This window comes from Antechinus flavipes, chromosome 1 (assembly GCF_016432865.1).
Source record: "Antechinus flavipes isolate AdamAnt ecotype Samford, QLD, Australia chromosome 1, AdamAnt_v2, whole genome shotgun sequence".
Classification (NCBI taxonomy): domain Eukaryota; kingdom Metazoa; phylum Chordata; class Mammalia; order Dasyuromorphia; family Dasyuridae; genus Antechinus; species Antechinus flavipes.
The window spans coordinates 294683434-294699841 of record NC_067398.1 but is presented as its reverse complement, the minus strand read 5'-3'; the positions used below and the strand labels follow the sequence as shown (position 1 = coordinate 294699841).

At 35.0% G+C, this 16408-nt stretch overlaps 1 protein-coding gene across 3 annotated transcripts in view; it reads right to left on the bottom strand.

Moving 5' to 3' along the window:
* Nucleotides 1-16408, bottom strand: part of MYH11 (myosin heavy chain 11) — a 127876-nt gene that overhangs the window by 106088 nt on the left and 5380 nt on the right. The gene's annotated exons all lie outside the window — the stretch shown is intronic.

Sequence of the window (16408 nt, the reverse complement as noted above, 5' to 3'; positions counted from 1 at the left end):
GTTAGGTAACCAAAACCTAGAGAGATAAATTAAGTTTTAAGATTGAATAGTGAAGAAATGACAAAGCTGGGATATGACGTTAGGTCCAGTTTTCCCACTGTAGCATACTATCACAAATGTATGGAAAGGTATGACAGAATATAAATAAGCCAAGATATGAGCCATATCATAATATTTTCAGTAAAAAGATGCTTTTTGATTGAAATAGAATATAAGTAATGCCCATGGGGGTATAAATTCATGCATATCCTTTTACTTAACAACACATGAATCCCAAAGAAGATTTTTTTTAAAGGAAAAGGACCTATATGTACAAAAATATTTATAGCAGCTCTCTTCTCAGGGCAAAGAATCAGAAATTGAGGGGATGCCCACCAATTGGGGAATGGCTGAATAAATTATGGTATATAATTATGCTCTATTGCTCTATAAGAAATGATGAACTGGATGCTCTCAGAAAAACCTGGAAAATCCTCCAAGAGCTCAAGCAAAGTGAAAAGTACTATGTAAATAGTAACAGCAAAGTTATGGTATGATCAGCTGTGAATGACTTTATTATTCTCAGTAATACAATGATCTACAACTACTCTGAAAGACTTATGATGAAAAATGCTATCCATACCTAGAGAAAAAGCTGAGTGTGTCTGAATACAGACAAGTATACTGAATACAGCATTTTTTTTAAAAACTTTTTTTCCTTGAGGGTTTTTTGGGTCTATGTTTTCTTTTGTAACATGTCTTTTATGGAAATAATTTATATAATTTCTCATATGCTTTCTTAGTGGAGGAAAAGGAGAGAATCTGGAATTCAAAAATTTAAAAACAAATGTAAAAAATGTTTTACGTGTAACTGAAGAAAATTAAAATGTTAAAACATAGAACATAAGTTAAAACTGACTTTTTTTCATTTCAAATTATTCTTTTCTATTCAAGACTGTTCCCTCTGGTTGCCTAAAATTCTAGAATTCTTTATAGCCTTGACAGTTAAATTTTCCAACATTATTAGAAATAATAATTTGTACAAATTATTTTGTATAAATAACTTTTGTTTAATTTACTGAAATTTTCCTCTCTGCTTGATGGCCTTTCATGAGGTGAAATTTTCCACTTAAAGAGGGCCATTTCATTTCTGAACAACTCTAATTGTTAGAAAGTTTTCAGGATTTCAAGGCTAAATTTGCCTTTTTTGCAGCTTCTATCTAGAACTTTGTTTTACCCTCTGAAGACAAAATAAATCAAATTCCCTTTTCATGTTAACAGCCTTTCAAATGCTTGAAGACAAGTATCATATCTATAGGAGTTTACCCTTTGGTAACCAAATCAAGAAGTAAGTACTGATTCAATGACGTATTTCAAATAGCAAACTGCCAAATTTATATTTCTACCCCAACCTAACATCCTTAGTCTCATATATTCACTTGAATGTTCCTTAAGCATCTCAATCACAACATAGCCAAAAGAAAATAAGTAATCATTTCCTCTACACCTACTCCTTCTTCAAATGCCTTTATTTCTCTTGAGGGCACTATTATTTTCCCAGTCATCTAGGTTTGCAACTTCAGACTTATCATTGACTCTCTTTTTTAATTTCTCCTTATTCAATCAGTTCTTAAAGCTCATCAATTTTATCTCCACAATACCTCTCACGCTTATGTCCTCTCCTCTCTATTATGGAATCATCACCCAGTTCAGGTACTCATCACCATTCACCAAGGCAATATTAGAATAGCCTTTAAGTTAAACTCTCAGTCTTCTATTTCTTCTCTCTCCAATTTACCCATTATACAGATTGCAAAATAATCCTAAAAAGGATTCAAATGCAAAAATATATTAAGAGAAGCTTTTCCTAGAAGCCTAGGAAATACCCATCAACTGGGGTATGGCTTAGTAAGTTATGGTATATGAATATGATGCAACAAAATGAAGGAGAAGGCTTCAGAAAAACCTGAGAAAAGCTGTATGAATTGATACAAAATAAAGTAAACAGAACCAGGAGAACAATTTATATAGTAACATTGTCATGATAGTAGTAAAAGACTTAGTAACTCTGACAAACTGAATAACAAACCACAATTCCAAAGGATTCATAATGAAAAATGCTATTCACTTACATATAGACAGCTGACGGATGTACATATTAAAACATACTTTTTTCTCTTTCTCTTACTTTTCTTTACTCTTTTCTCTTTCTTTTTTTGGGACATGAATAAAGAGAGAATTTGTTTTTCATGTTTTGCATGACATGTTTATAATGGGGGTTTGTTTTCTTGCCTTCTCAATAGGTGAGGGAGATGGAGGAGAGAGAGAACTTGAAACTGAAAATAGAATAAAATTGAATTTTAAAAAATAAGGAACAAAATAAAAAGTAAAGACTCACATAAGACTGACCTTGCTCAAGAATTTCCTGTGGTTTTTTACTGCCAGTATGATTAAAAAAAAAATTCCTCAATTTGACATTTAAAGTTCTTCACCATCTGACTCCCACCCATCTTTTTGGGTTTCTTCTACATTAATCTCTTTCATACATTCTACATCTGGCCTACTTTTTGTTTAGCATTCCATTTTTGGTCTTTCTGTCTTTATATAAACATGTCTGGAATGCTCTTTTTCTTCATCTTTACCCCTTAGGATTCCTATTTTATGTCAAGGCTCAGCCCAGGTGCCATTTTCTACTGGAAGTCTTTCCTGATTCTTCTAGTCATTTGTGCTTTCTCCTCCTAAAACTGTCATCTAAAACTTACATGTGTATATATAAAATGTAAGCTCCTTGAGGGCAAGGACAGTTTTTCTTTAATCTCTGTATATCTACAATCTAATACAGCACCTTGGACCTAGTAAACACTTAATAAATGATTGTTAGATTGGGTTGGATTTCAACTACCTGCCAGACATTCCTACAGAGATGTCATAATGGCAAAATCATTCTTCCACTTGAGATCAAGCTCTAAGATTCATTTTTGAATCTTCTTCTTCCCTCACTTCATAACCAATTGGCTGTCAAATCCTATTAATTCCATTTCCACATTTCTTACATTTGTGCCTCTTCTGCTCCTTTTCCATTCATCCCTATTTCAACCACTCTAATTGCCCAGTTATCTATCACTTAGATTTTGTCATAACTTTCTTTGTGGACTCCCCATCTCTAGTCTTTTTTCTTTCCAATTTTTCCCATCATATTTCTGCCAAAGTAATATTCCTAATTTAAGGTCTGGTCATATCATTTTTATTCTCATGACATTCAAAGCCTTCCATAATCTAGCTGCAATCTTTTTCATCCTACTACTGCCCTTCACAAATTATACATTCCAGTCAAATAAGGCATTCATAATTCTCTGATTTCATCTGCCTTTCACACCTTTGTGCACAATGGCTCCTATGCCTGGGACAGTACACTGCAATATCTTAACCGTTTGAATTTCTTTCCTAATTTCAAAGCCCTACCTATATGATACTTCTTTCACAAAACTTTCAATTATGAGAGTTCTCTTGCTTCTCAATTATCTCACAACTCTCTCTTTTTAGGTTACTCTTATATGTGAATCTTATGACATATATGATAGTTATCTATATATTTTTCATATCTCCCTCTAGAAATTATATCTTATTTCATGTTTGAAATAACAAGGTTTTGAAATTAGTATGATTTGTATTACACAGAGAAGATGTTTAAGAAATGTTTACTGAATTGACTTTAACCTTAAACATATCTTTATATTGAGGATTTTTTTTTCTGTCCTGGATCTCTTTTACAGACATCTTCTCAGAATATCTTTGTAAATAATTGAAGGAAATGCTAAATTTCAATTAAAAGTTAGTGAAAATAAAGATGTAATTGTTTTGTTTTCCAAGGTTACAGATCCCTGAAATCCATTCACTGACCCCGTAGGTGTCTGTTTCCCACATTAAGAATCTGTGACTTAGAGGATATTTTACCTTATCCAAGAGCTTATCAACAAATTTCACATGATGTTTAGTGATCATGATGCCTGCTACAGAGGGTACAAAAAAGCACAAAATATGTCCCTACCTCAAATATTTATGGTCTAGATGCAGAGGTAAAAACTGGCCTCCTTTGTTGAATCTATCCTACCCTTGAAACATGGATATCTCCAAAGACTCTGTCCTGGACATCTTATCTCTGTACATTCTTCTCCTTCATGAGTTCATCTGTTCTCATGAACTCAATTATTTTCTCTGACTGCCAAGTATGTGTACCCAGATTTCATCTCTTATCAGATTTCCAGTCTTACACCTCCAGTCACTGGTACTACTGCCTGTGTTTATTGCCATCATTTCCAGAAGCTGTCCATCAATATCTAAACTTAATATGTTCAAAGCAAAACCCATCATCTTCCCTAAATTGTTCCCGTCTCCAAATTTCCCTTTCTGTTTCTGTTGAAGGTAACAGTAGCCATTCAAAGTCACAATCCTTTCAATACTGCTCTCTTTTTCTAAGTGAGTTTTACAAAAGAAAAATCATTCTCCCATAAACCCATCCTTTCTCCAAATATCCCTATTGCTATTCAGGGTACCACCATATTTATAATTATCAATTATCCAAATTTGCAAACTAAAAGTTAACCTTAACTCTTTCTCTCCATCACCATCACCTCCATACCCAATCAATTACCAAATCCTGTTGTTCCTTCCCCCACAATAATCTAGCATCCATAGTTGAAATCATCCTCTCCAGTCCCCTAGTCACCAACGTATTTCAGGCCCTCATCTAGATTGCTATTATAGTCTCCTTAATTGATTTCCCTGCTTCCTCTCTTTCCAATTCATTTTCTACATATCTGCCAAACTGCCTCATATTGTTAAATATCTTCCTCCACTTATATGACCAAGAATGTGCTGATAAATATTTAACAATCGGCAGTATGGGAGAGAAAAAATATACCTACAACATCATTAAGTTTAATTTGCATTGTTAACATTTTATCTGTCACTTTCTTAAGTCTAGACAATTAACAAAACAATAAATCAATCCTTGATTTACAGCATTTTCCAATTTTCAAGGTGTAAGTGCTCACAATGAAATTTAACTATTAGCTCCTGCCATTTGGTACAAGCTGGCTCCAGCAAACCACTGGATATAAACTTTGACAATCATTTTCTTGACTTCCTACTCAAGCATACTCAAAATCTGATTCCAATCTACCTTTTTAGTCTGGATATCCTAAAGTTCTTAAAGTGGTTTTAAATATCTTAAAACTACCAAGACATTTGGGATATTGTATTACTCTTCACTAACACTTTCCATTCTGGACCATTGACTGGTCTTTGAATTCAAGATTTCCCCTCCCCATTTCCATGCACACACACAGAGAGAGAGAGAGAGAGAGAGAGAGAGAGAGAGAGAGAGACAGAGAGAGACAGAGAGAGACAGAGAGACAGAGAGACAGAGAGACACAGAGAGAAAGACAGAGAGACACAGAGAGAGAGAGTGTGTGTAGTGGAAAAGAATGCTGACATTGGAGTTCCCTTAGTCCTAAATTTAATAATAATAGCTAAATTTATGTAGCACTTACTATGTGCCAGGAATTGTGTTAAATATTTTACAAATATTATCCCAATTTGATCCTCACAACTTTGTGAGAGAGGTACTCTATTGTACAGATGAGGAAATCAAGGCAGACAGAAGCAGATACAAGGACATTCTCAAGATTTCTCCAAAGAATTGTAGAAATGATTGTGTGACATGAGAAACATTGGCACAGCATGGCATGCTTACACCAAAGAAGGCACTGTGCTGTAGGAGTCAAGCAGAATTGCATTAGCTCAAAGAAAACATGAGATGCACAAATTTGGAGACAACTCCACTCCAAATGTTTGTATATATGTGTGCCTAATCTGTGGTAGAGTCTTCTGAGCTTGCATTAGACTATTCAGCCATAATCAGACACTCTGTACTTTGATTCCAACATAGTGATGTCATTTTGGTTCTCTTTGAGAATGAAGGACAACAATAACCAGTTCCAATCACTTAGTTTATGGAAATGTTTATAAAAAATCTCAGAGGGGGTGCCAGACAACTGAATTCCAGTCCTGGTTGGGCCACTTACTCTGTGTGTATCCTTGGACTAGACCTTTGGGTCTCAGTTTCCTCATGTATAAAATGACATGGTTGCACTAAATGACCTCTATGGTTCCTTCCAATTCTAAATCTATGATCCCATGAATTGAGTTAAGTTGCATATTAAAGCAAGAAAGGATCTTGGAGATAATTTAGTCATCAAATCATAAAACTCTACAGTCAAGAGCCCTCAGAGATGATCTGTTTTGCACTTAATACACAATAAGCATTATGTAAATATTGTTTATTTATATTATTGTTATTATCATTATATGGTCCAATTTTTATTTCATAATTTTATACAATTTATATAAAATCATATTAAAATTATATAAATCTTATATAAATTAGGAAACCAAAGTTCAGAGAAATGAAATTATCTGATTCAAGGAAATAGAACTAGTCAAGATTCAAACTCTAGTGTTCTAATTCCTAAATCCAGTATTCTTTCCATTACAGCATCCTCCTTCCCTTTTTCTGTCAATTAATAAGCAGTTCATAAACATTTACTCTATGCTTGGCAGCATACTAGATCTGTTGGGGGGGGGATGATTATTAACACAAGAACAGCACAATGAATGGTACCAGAGAAGAAATACTACAAGGATTCAAAAGGTGGGAAAAATCACAATGGAAAAATAATTTAAATTAGTTCATGTAGGAAGAAGAATAATTAGGTGGGTAGATAGAAGAAAGGTAGGTATTCTGAATGAGAATAGAAGGAATAAAGGATGGTATTTGAGGGATAATAGGCCAGGATCTTTTAGAGACTTAGAACAGATGTGAAGTTGTGGGTACTGGCTCTTCACATACAAATTGAATTAATTCCAGAAGAAAATTGTCTTGGACTGTAACTATGTCAACATATTCCAACACCATATCTTCTCTTCCAAGAATGGTCATTCAGAATAATGTGTGACAATCAAGATATACTATATAGCTCATATTCAAAGAAAATTCCAGGAATTATTTCTAAAGCTGGAATGAAGAATTTGACCTGATCTGTGAAAAGTTATTCTTATCAAAAAAAAAATCAGTGTTCATCTGTGACTCCCCTCCATACAGAACTAGAAAGAAGATGTCAATAGATTGAGGAAAAGATTGTGATACATGAACATAAAGGAATATTTTTGCTATTGTTAGAAGGGACAAATTCAGAGAAACAGAAATATGTATGAACTGCTGGTCACAGTGGTACATGTCTGTGATCCTTGCTATTGGGGGAGATGGAGAATGGTGGATCACTTGAGTTTAGGAATTCTGAATTGTAGTAGTCTAAATAAATGGGATGTCTGGCACCAATATGATAAGTCTCTAAGAATGAGGGTGGGGAAGGGAGCAGCAGCTTAAGTAGAATATAACTAGTCCAGATAGGAAATGAAGGCCAAAATCTCTATGTCAATCAGCAGTAGGATTGGGCCTATGAGGGACCATTGCACTTTCAATGTAGACAAGATAGGAAGATCTGGTCTCAAAATTTTAAAATACTAATAATTGTATAAACTATTGTAAAGACAGCAGGTGTCAACAGTATGCATAATATAATATACAATAATATATATATAAAAACACTACCAAAAGACAACTGAATTCAGATTGGAGAAATTGAACAATATTGGTTTTCAGACAGACAGCACATGACTAAATTCTTGGTAAAGAGTCAGAGAACATTCATACATACTTATATATGTAAGACTTTACTATACTTGTTTATCCTTTCTCTGAAGATGGAGAACATCTTTCATAATTCCAAGTCTTTCCATATTTTTCTCAATCCATTGGCTAATCATTTCTTGTACTTAGTTAAATCCATTTTAATCTTAACTTTGTCTGAGATCAGAATTACTAACCTTATTTTTTACATTATAAATTCTATTCCTGATCTTTATTTGATGTTTGTGTGTATGTCTCATATTTATAACACTTTTAATTGTTTTTGTTCATGACAATGGGTTGTTGTTGTCTGTCCTTTATTCTGAAGAGGACTATGATATCAAGGAGGTGATGCCATGACATGCAAGTGAATTGGATCTAAGTGAGGGAGGGTTGTGCAAGGTCATCTGCCTCACTTTCCCCTCCAAAGTTGTCTGGGTCATTGGACCCAAGATATAGATCACGATGATTGGAGATGGCCCTAGGTGAAATGGGAAACCTTGGCTCAATGAGGTATATAAATATTAGAATGCATCTATGATATTTTTAAAAACCAATATTTTTTTTAAATATCAATGTCCACTTCTTTACACTCTTCAGTGAATTGGAGTTCTTACTGAAGATAGACTAAATCAATATCATGACAAATAATTTCACTGAGCTACGACAGACAGTCCCCTAAAAGCACTCCTAAAATGGGAAACTGATGTGGAGCTAGAGAATTTGATTTTGCAGAGCAAATGGAAAAGGTAAATAATGTTCATCCCAATGATAAACTTGTCTTTAAAAAAAACAAATATTATTTTGTTCGTTGGAGGAGCTGGCTTGCTCAGAAAAGGGAAAAAATGATTCCCAAATATTGACTCAGAGAAGGGAGAAACTGATAAATCATTTCATGAATTGTAGGTATTTCTCCTTCCTTCTTTTCTGTGAGTAACAGGGTGAGATCAAGACTATAAGCAAGAAACATACCACATTTAATGTTGAGAGATAACATTCCCATTATTGAGATTTAATGTCCTTGTGGCTCTTTTCAAAAATGAGATTATTGAGGCCAGTTCCAATGCTCTTGTGATGAAGAGAACCATCTACACCCAGAAAGAGGACTATGGGAACTGAGGGTGCATTACAACATAGCATTTTTACTCTTTTTATTATTGTTTGCTTGTATTTTGTTTTTGCTGTCTTTTTTTTCTTTTTGATCTGATTTTTCTTGTGCAGCAAGCTAATTGTATAAATATGTATACACATATTAGATTTAACATATATTTTTAACATGTTTAACATATATTGGATTACTTGCTATCTGGGGAGGAGGTGGGAGAAACAGGGAAATTTAGAACACAAGGTTTCGCCAGGGTTAATGTTTAAAAAAATTATCTACACATATGTTTTGAAAATAAAAAGCTTTAATAAAAAATAAATAGTAAGTATTGTCATAGGGGTCTTTGCTCCTCCTCCCCCCAAAAGATTTAATGTCCTATAGATCTCCTTAGGAGGTCATAAGCTCATAGCTTTAGATCTAAAAGGGCTATCTACTCTGATCTCACATTTTACAGATAAGTAAACTGAGGCCCAGAAAGGTTAAGTGATTTGCCAGAAATATCACAGAGACTAAGTGACAGAAGCAGGATTTACATGTAGGTCTTCTGGCATTCTTTCAAAACTCCATTTTGCCTCTTTTCTTTTTCTGCTATAAATAAGGACATAAATAATAAATAATGATAAATAAGGTTACATTTGTATTAGGGCAGCTAGATGGTACAGTGAATAGAGGGCTAAGTCTAGGGTCAGGAAGTTCTGAGTTCAAAGTGATCCTTAAACTCTAGCTGTATGACTCTGGACAAGTCATTTAATCTTATTTGCCTTAGTTTCCTCATCTGTAAAATGAGATGGAGAAGGAAATAGCAAACGATTCTAAATTCTTTTCCAAGAAAGCCTCAAAATGAGTCACAAAGAAGTAGACATGATTGAAACAACTGAACAGCAACAATAATATTGACATAATTATCTACAGGGCACATTCCTAAAACAAACCTGTGAAGTGTGTATATAGGTATTACCCACATTTTACAGATGAAGAAACAGAACCTCAAAGAAATGACTTATTAATAACTGACTTTTAAAAGCCTGTTAAAGTTTATTTTACATATATCATTTCCTTTGAGCTTTCTAAGAGCCTTGTGAAGGAGAAATCCAGAGTTATTACTTTCATATGTCATAGACGAGGCTCAAAGAAGAGTGGCCCAAAATTATGTAGCCTGAAAGTGGCAACACCGGAATTTGAAAAAAAAAGATCTTCTTCATTCCAGGTTTTAGCTACAATTCTATTTATGTTAAAAAAATAAAATAAAATAAAAAGCTTAGCATAGAACCAGGATTTTCTTTCTAAATAGCTTTTTATTTTTCATAATACATGCAAAGATAGTTTTCAAGATACACTCTTGCAAAAATTGTGTTCCAAAATTTTCTCCCATCCTGCCCTCCTCCCCTCTCCACTAGATAGCAAGTAATCCAATATAGGTTAAACATTACAATTCTATATATATTTCCACATTTATCATGCTGCACAAGAAAAATCAAATCAAAAGGGGAAAATGAGAAAAAACAAGCCAACAAATAGCAATCAATAACAAACCAATAAACCAATACCAATAAAGATGAAAATATTACGTTGTGATCCATATTCAGGCTCCATAGTGCTCTCTTTGGATGTGGATGAGAGCCAGGATTTAAACCCACATCTGAATCCAAATCCAGTGCTCTTTCCAGTACACTGTTTTCCCCTATCTATTGATCCTTTATTAGGAAGCAGTGTAAATGTTTCATTTATTTCTCTGTGTATATGCTTTTAAGTTTTCTGTACCACTTTAAATCTTTCTGCATCCATAACACTGATCCCCAATTACAAGCTCAGAAGAAAAAGACTACATCCGATTCATTCTATATAACTCAAAAAGCAAAGAGGTGCAAAGATGGAATAGAGTTCATATTGATTTGTCTCCATACCCTTCACTCTTCCAACTTATACATATCCCTGCCCAGCCCCTCTGAAAATGCATAACTGATTCTGATGATAGAATGATGAATTAATGAGATAATGTTCACTTTCCATAAACCACAGATTGAGAAAAAATTAGTGGCAGAAACAAGAATCCAAGGGTTGTTATTGCCAGAAACCTGTTCTCCTCCAATCCTTACAAGCAAAAACTGAGATCAATCCCAAAGAATCGGTGCTCTCCAAAAAAGGAGAAAGGGAAACCAACTTTCCTTGGTGAAGAGCATTACTTTCCATTCCTCTAATATTCTGCATGGTGATGTGGTGCTAATTCTACTTTGGTCTAAGAAGATCAGGAGTAGCAGAGGAGAATCAAAAATTCAGAAAACTTTAGAGATAGATAATGCTTCAGTATGAATGGGGACTAGATGAGTTTGTTGTAGAGTTGTCTAGAACACTGAGAGCTTCAGTGACTTGTCCACATAGGGCACAAAACCAATATGAACCAAAAATGGGCCTTAAACCTATGTCCTTTTGGATTCAAGGCCGGACTGCCTCATGAAGAACTTTAGCTTCAAAATATAACTTTCATTAATAATTCAACTTTTGACTCTTTCTAGAAAGTATTGCATCCCTAACCTCATGTCCCCTCACCCACTGGGCCAACAGGAAGAGCAAGCACACCCTTTGTTCTTCTTCATTTTCACTTCCAAAGATCATTTCTCCCATCATCACTTAGCTATTTCTCCTCCTTCAATGACTGTACAATTCATTTATATCAATCTAACCAGAGCCTCCTTTCTGTAATTTACAAGTTTCTAGGTCATTTTTCTTTTATTCTCAAAAAATTCAACACCTGACTTACCCCCAAACACTGCCCATATACTTAGGGTCTTCAATATATATACCTTTAAAATTCTTGGCCTTCCAAATCAGTTTCCATGATCTGCATCTTCATTCTACCTCAGAGACACATGGAGATGTCTTACCTTAGATCTTGTTACCCACAATTATTATTCTCTATGATTCAGAACTTTGACCTTCCTTCTACAGATGACAACTTCCCTCAATGTCTCATTCCTTTATATATTATTTTGAAGTCCTATCACAACTTCTACTTATCATTATTCTTCCAATAATTCAGACCAATCATTCTGACTTCATTCTCTTCCCTTTGTGATTTTTGACCCTAGAGCTGATCAGTTCAACTCTATATTATTCTTTATATTTGAATGTTCATTTATTCCCCCATACAATTCTCCACTCGTGCTTTGCCAGTTCAATCTCTCTGTAGGTCCACCAGCCATCTGTTCATAATCATGTACTACTGAATACCACTAGATGAAATAACACATCATCCACTGATTAGATCCATTACAAATATGTTATCTAATCTTTACCAAGTCCTTACCATTGCATGGCAATCTTTTTTATCCTTCTCTGATTGATTTTATCACACTCTCTAAGAGGCTATTAACAACATTGTCTTCTCTCCTGAGGCCCCTATATCAAATCCACTTCATCCTTTTCAGTGGAGGCCCTACCTTTTACACCTTACTGAGACTATTGAATACAAGCTCCATCTTCTCCCCAACTAATGTCTATTTCTAAATTGATCCCCATTCTCTTCTTTGCTCTAATCTCAGAGGAAGAGGTGCCCTTGATCTTTTTTCAAAGCCAATTATCCTACTTGGAATATTGATCCCTGCTATCTTTTCCAGGACTTTGTTCCTTAAATTAGAGTTGTTAAATACAGCAACATTCTCTGAATGCAAACCAAACAGATTAAAATGTAATTGAGAAGTATTTAAAGAAATGAACAAAATACAATAAAACATAAATAACACTATCCTTTAAAATGAAATCAATATGCAGGGATCCTTTATTTCTATTTAAGTTTGATATCATTGATTTAGAACAACTTTCTCTTCTTCTTTCTCTCTGTCTCCCTCTCTGTCTCTGTCTCTCTGTGTCTCTTGTCTCTGTCTTTCTCTCTTAAAATGAAATCAATATGCAGGGATACTTTATCTCTATTTGAGTTTGATGCCATTGATTTAGAACAACTTTCTCTCCCTCCCTATCTCCCCTCTCTCCTCTTCAATTTTTCATTATCTATAAGATCATCCATCATTGCTACAAACATTGTTATTCTTTTTTTTAAAAAAGCTTCATTTCACTTTTCCATTCTCTCATCCTTTATTTCTTCAATTTCATAACCAAAATCCCAGATAAAATTATCAATACTCATCGCCTCCAGCTCTTCAAATTCCACTTCCTCCTCAATTAATCCAAACTGTCCCATTGAAGCTATTGTCACCAAGTTATCTCCTAACTACTAATGTCTAAGTCTTTTTTCAGTCCTCATCCTACTGGATTGCTTTATAAAATCTGATTTTGTTAACTACCTCCCTCCTTCTAGATAGTCTTTCTTCCCTTGGCTTCAGAATTAGAACTCGTATGGGAGAAAGGGAGCATCCTCTCTTCCCATGATGGTCACTATTCCATTCTTTCCCTTGCCCTATTACTGCACCTTGATTCAAAGTGCACTCTAGAGGTATAGAGCATAACTACCTCTACACATAACTATACACACACACACACACACATACACACACACACCAGTCCACCGCCCATTTCCCACTTGACTCCAAAAGAGTTGAAATTTCAAGGGTCCCTCTGGGCCCATGGATAGCACTCTATAGCCTTTAAAAAAACAAATTGAATTTGTCCCATGTGCAGTTTCAACTCATTAAGGTCAGTACCTTATCATTTGTAACATCACTTTCCTGTTTCTCTTTCTTTCTTCTTTCTTAGATTATCATCCATCAACCTCACTCTTATTATGGGTATTCCCCAAGGTCTGTCCTGACATCTTTTCATGCTATATCCTGTCTTAGTGGTCTCATTTGCTACTCTGGGTTCAGTGATCATTTCTATGAAGCAAATTCCTCATCCTCTATAGCCAGCTCTAAATTCATAGTCTTTCTCTATCTCTAGTCTTTCATAATCCTTACCATTACCAGATGTTAGACATCTTCACCTGGCTGAACGATCCAAAATGGAACTCATCATCTTCTTTATTAAATCCACTTTTCCCCAAAGCTTCCCTCTTTCTGTTGAGTCAGCAGTGGCTATGTGTTGTCAATTTGACCTTCACATCTCTCACACCCAGCCCTTCTCTCTACTCAAAAGGCCATTTCGGGGTCTTCATGGACAACTGTAATAACTTCCTAATGGTCTTTGTCTCTGGTCTCTCCTCTCTTCAATTCACCCTTCCCCTAGCTGCTAAAATAATTCTCCAAAAGAACAAGTCTGATCTTGTAACTCTCCTATTCAAAAATCTTCAGTGGCACCCTATGTCTCTAAAATAATGATCAAATTCTTCAGCCTGCTATTTTGAGATCTCTTTAATCTTGCTCCAATGTACCCCTAGATTTATTTTATCTCAGTCCCCACTTCATACACTCTAGGTTTCAATCACCTTGCATAATTAGCTACTGTCTAAACTTAGCATCCTGTCTCTCTTTTCTCACAGACCTTCTCACAAACTGTTCCATCATGCCTGGAGAAGACTTCTCATGACTTTAAGCTTCCTTTCAGACTCAACACAAGTACCATACCCTATAAGAAGTCTTTCCAATCTCCACAGTTGCTAGTGTTTACTCACTCTCCAATTTATCATGCATTTACTCACCCACTATATCACTTGAGCAGAATGTAAACTCCTTGAGAACAGGAAAAAAAATTTCTGTTTTTATATCCCCAGGCATGACATTGTGCTTTTGCACAATAGGAACTTGGCAAATGTTTGTTAATTGAACCAGTTCTAATCCTCCACTACACAGAAAATGATATAGGAACAGAGGTATTGGGAAGCTCAAATAAGATAATGGATAGGAAGCACTTGCAAACTCTAAAGTGTAATATGTTATTATTATTATTGTTGTTGTTGTTGTTGTTACTATCCTCCCAATCTAGCAATGACATCACTCCCTGAGACTTCTACTGCCCTCCTGTGGAAGTCAAGCAATGTTTACAGAGCAACAGGAGGGTATGATGGTAAAAGTTTAACTGGATCATGCAGATTTTTTAAATGTACATAAATTTTAAGTTTAATCCATATTATTTAAACTTTCTTAAATCTAGACAATCAACAAAATAATAAACTAAGTCCTGATTTGGAAAGATGGTTGATATGTGAGGTATAAATGCTCACATTGAAAAATTTGACAATGGGCTCTCTCAAATCAGGCTGGCTCCAACACACCAAAACACAATTAGATTCTTCAAATAGACATTTTTCACAAGCTGCAAGAAGCAGAGAAATAGAAGTAAGAGAATCAGAGAACCTAGGTTCATATTCTGCCTCTGATGTGTAGTACCTGTGTAATCTTTGGCAGATCACTAACTTTGGCAAATCAGATTCCTCATCTACAAAATGAGAGTCATCGACTGGATGGTCTTAGAGGTCCTTTAGGGTTATAGATCTATGAAACATTCTCTAGCAGGAATTCTTAACCCAGTCTCAGAAACGTGTTTATATATATATATATATATATATATATATATATATTATATATATCCTATATTTATATTGATTCCTTTGGAATCATATACATTTTATTTTCTTTATTTAAAAATATCATTCTGAGAAGGGATCCATAGGTTTCACTAGACTGCCAGAGGGGTCCATGATGACAAAGAAAATAAGAACCACTGTTCTAAAAGAAAGATATGCACATAAATTGAAACAGTCTTGGGAAATGTCTGAACAAAAATCTAGATGGATTAGATATCACAAAATATTTTCTGCATATTTTCTGCAACCAGAACTTAGATTTCCAAATATGGGAGTGATGAATGAGCTATAGGCAAATAGGGTTGGTGTATACAAAGATGGACATAGAAAAGACAGAAAGAGACAGGGATATCCATTGTATTTAAATCTAGAGAGGTCTGAAAAATCAGTCCTTGAGATATTGAAATAAAACTAAATGTTTCTTGTTGCTCTATATCTAAGTCATTGAGTATGACTGGATGAAAGGAAGGAAGGAGAGAGAGATAGAAAAAGAGAGACAGAGAGAGAGAGAGAGACAGAAACAGAGACTGAGATAGAGAGACAGAGAGACAGAGAGAAAGGGAAGGAGGAAAGAAGTGTCAAAGTCAGTGGTGATGAGTCAATACTTGGCAACAACATTGTCTTCAACACCCAAAAAGCTTTAGCTGCCCAAATGGAGCTATTTCTGACAAATGACACCTCTCTGGCCCATCATTTCTCCACTGCCCAAGAGTTCACCACCTATATCTATAAAGCCTTATCAGCCCCTCCCTCCAATAAACCATCTAAGGACCTGTGACTATCTCAGGGATGTGCTATACATCGTGATATTGATGGGGATCTAGTGTCAGTCAGAGAGTTGTAGGAATATCCTTTTGGTCGACACAGGTCCTTTGTGAAAGAATTCACGAACCCAAAGAGTTTTAGATGGCAAAAAGGGAAGTTTATTGTTGGATGACAAGCCAGCTTTGCTAGAAAGACTGACTTCTTCAGCGGCAAAGTCCTGGCAGAGAAATAACAAAAAGTTTTTCACTGAGAAGAGGGTCTCTCCACAGCGGGCAGAAGTCCTGGAAGACTTTGGACATTCTGCAAAGAAATGAGAGAGCAGAAACTTATTTTATGA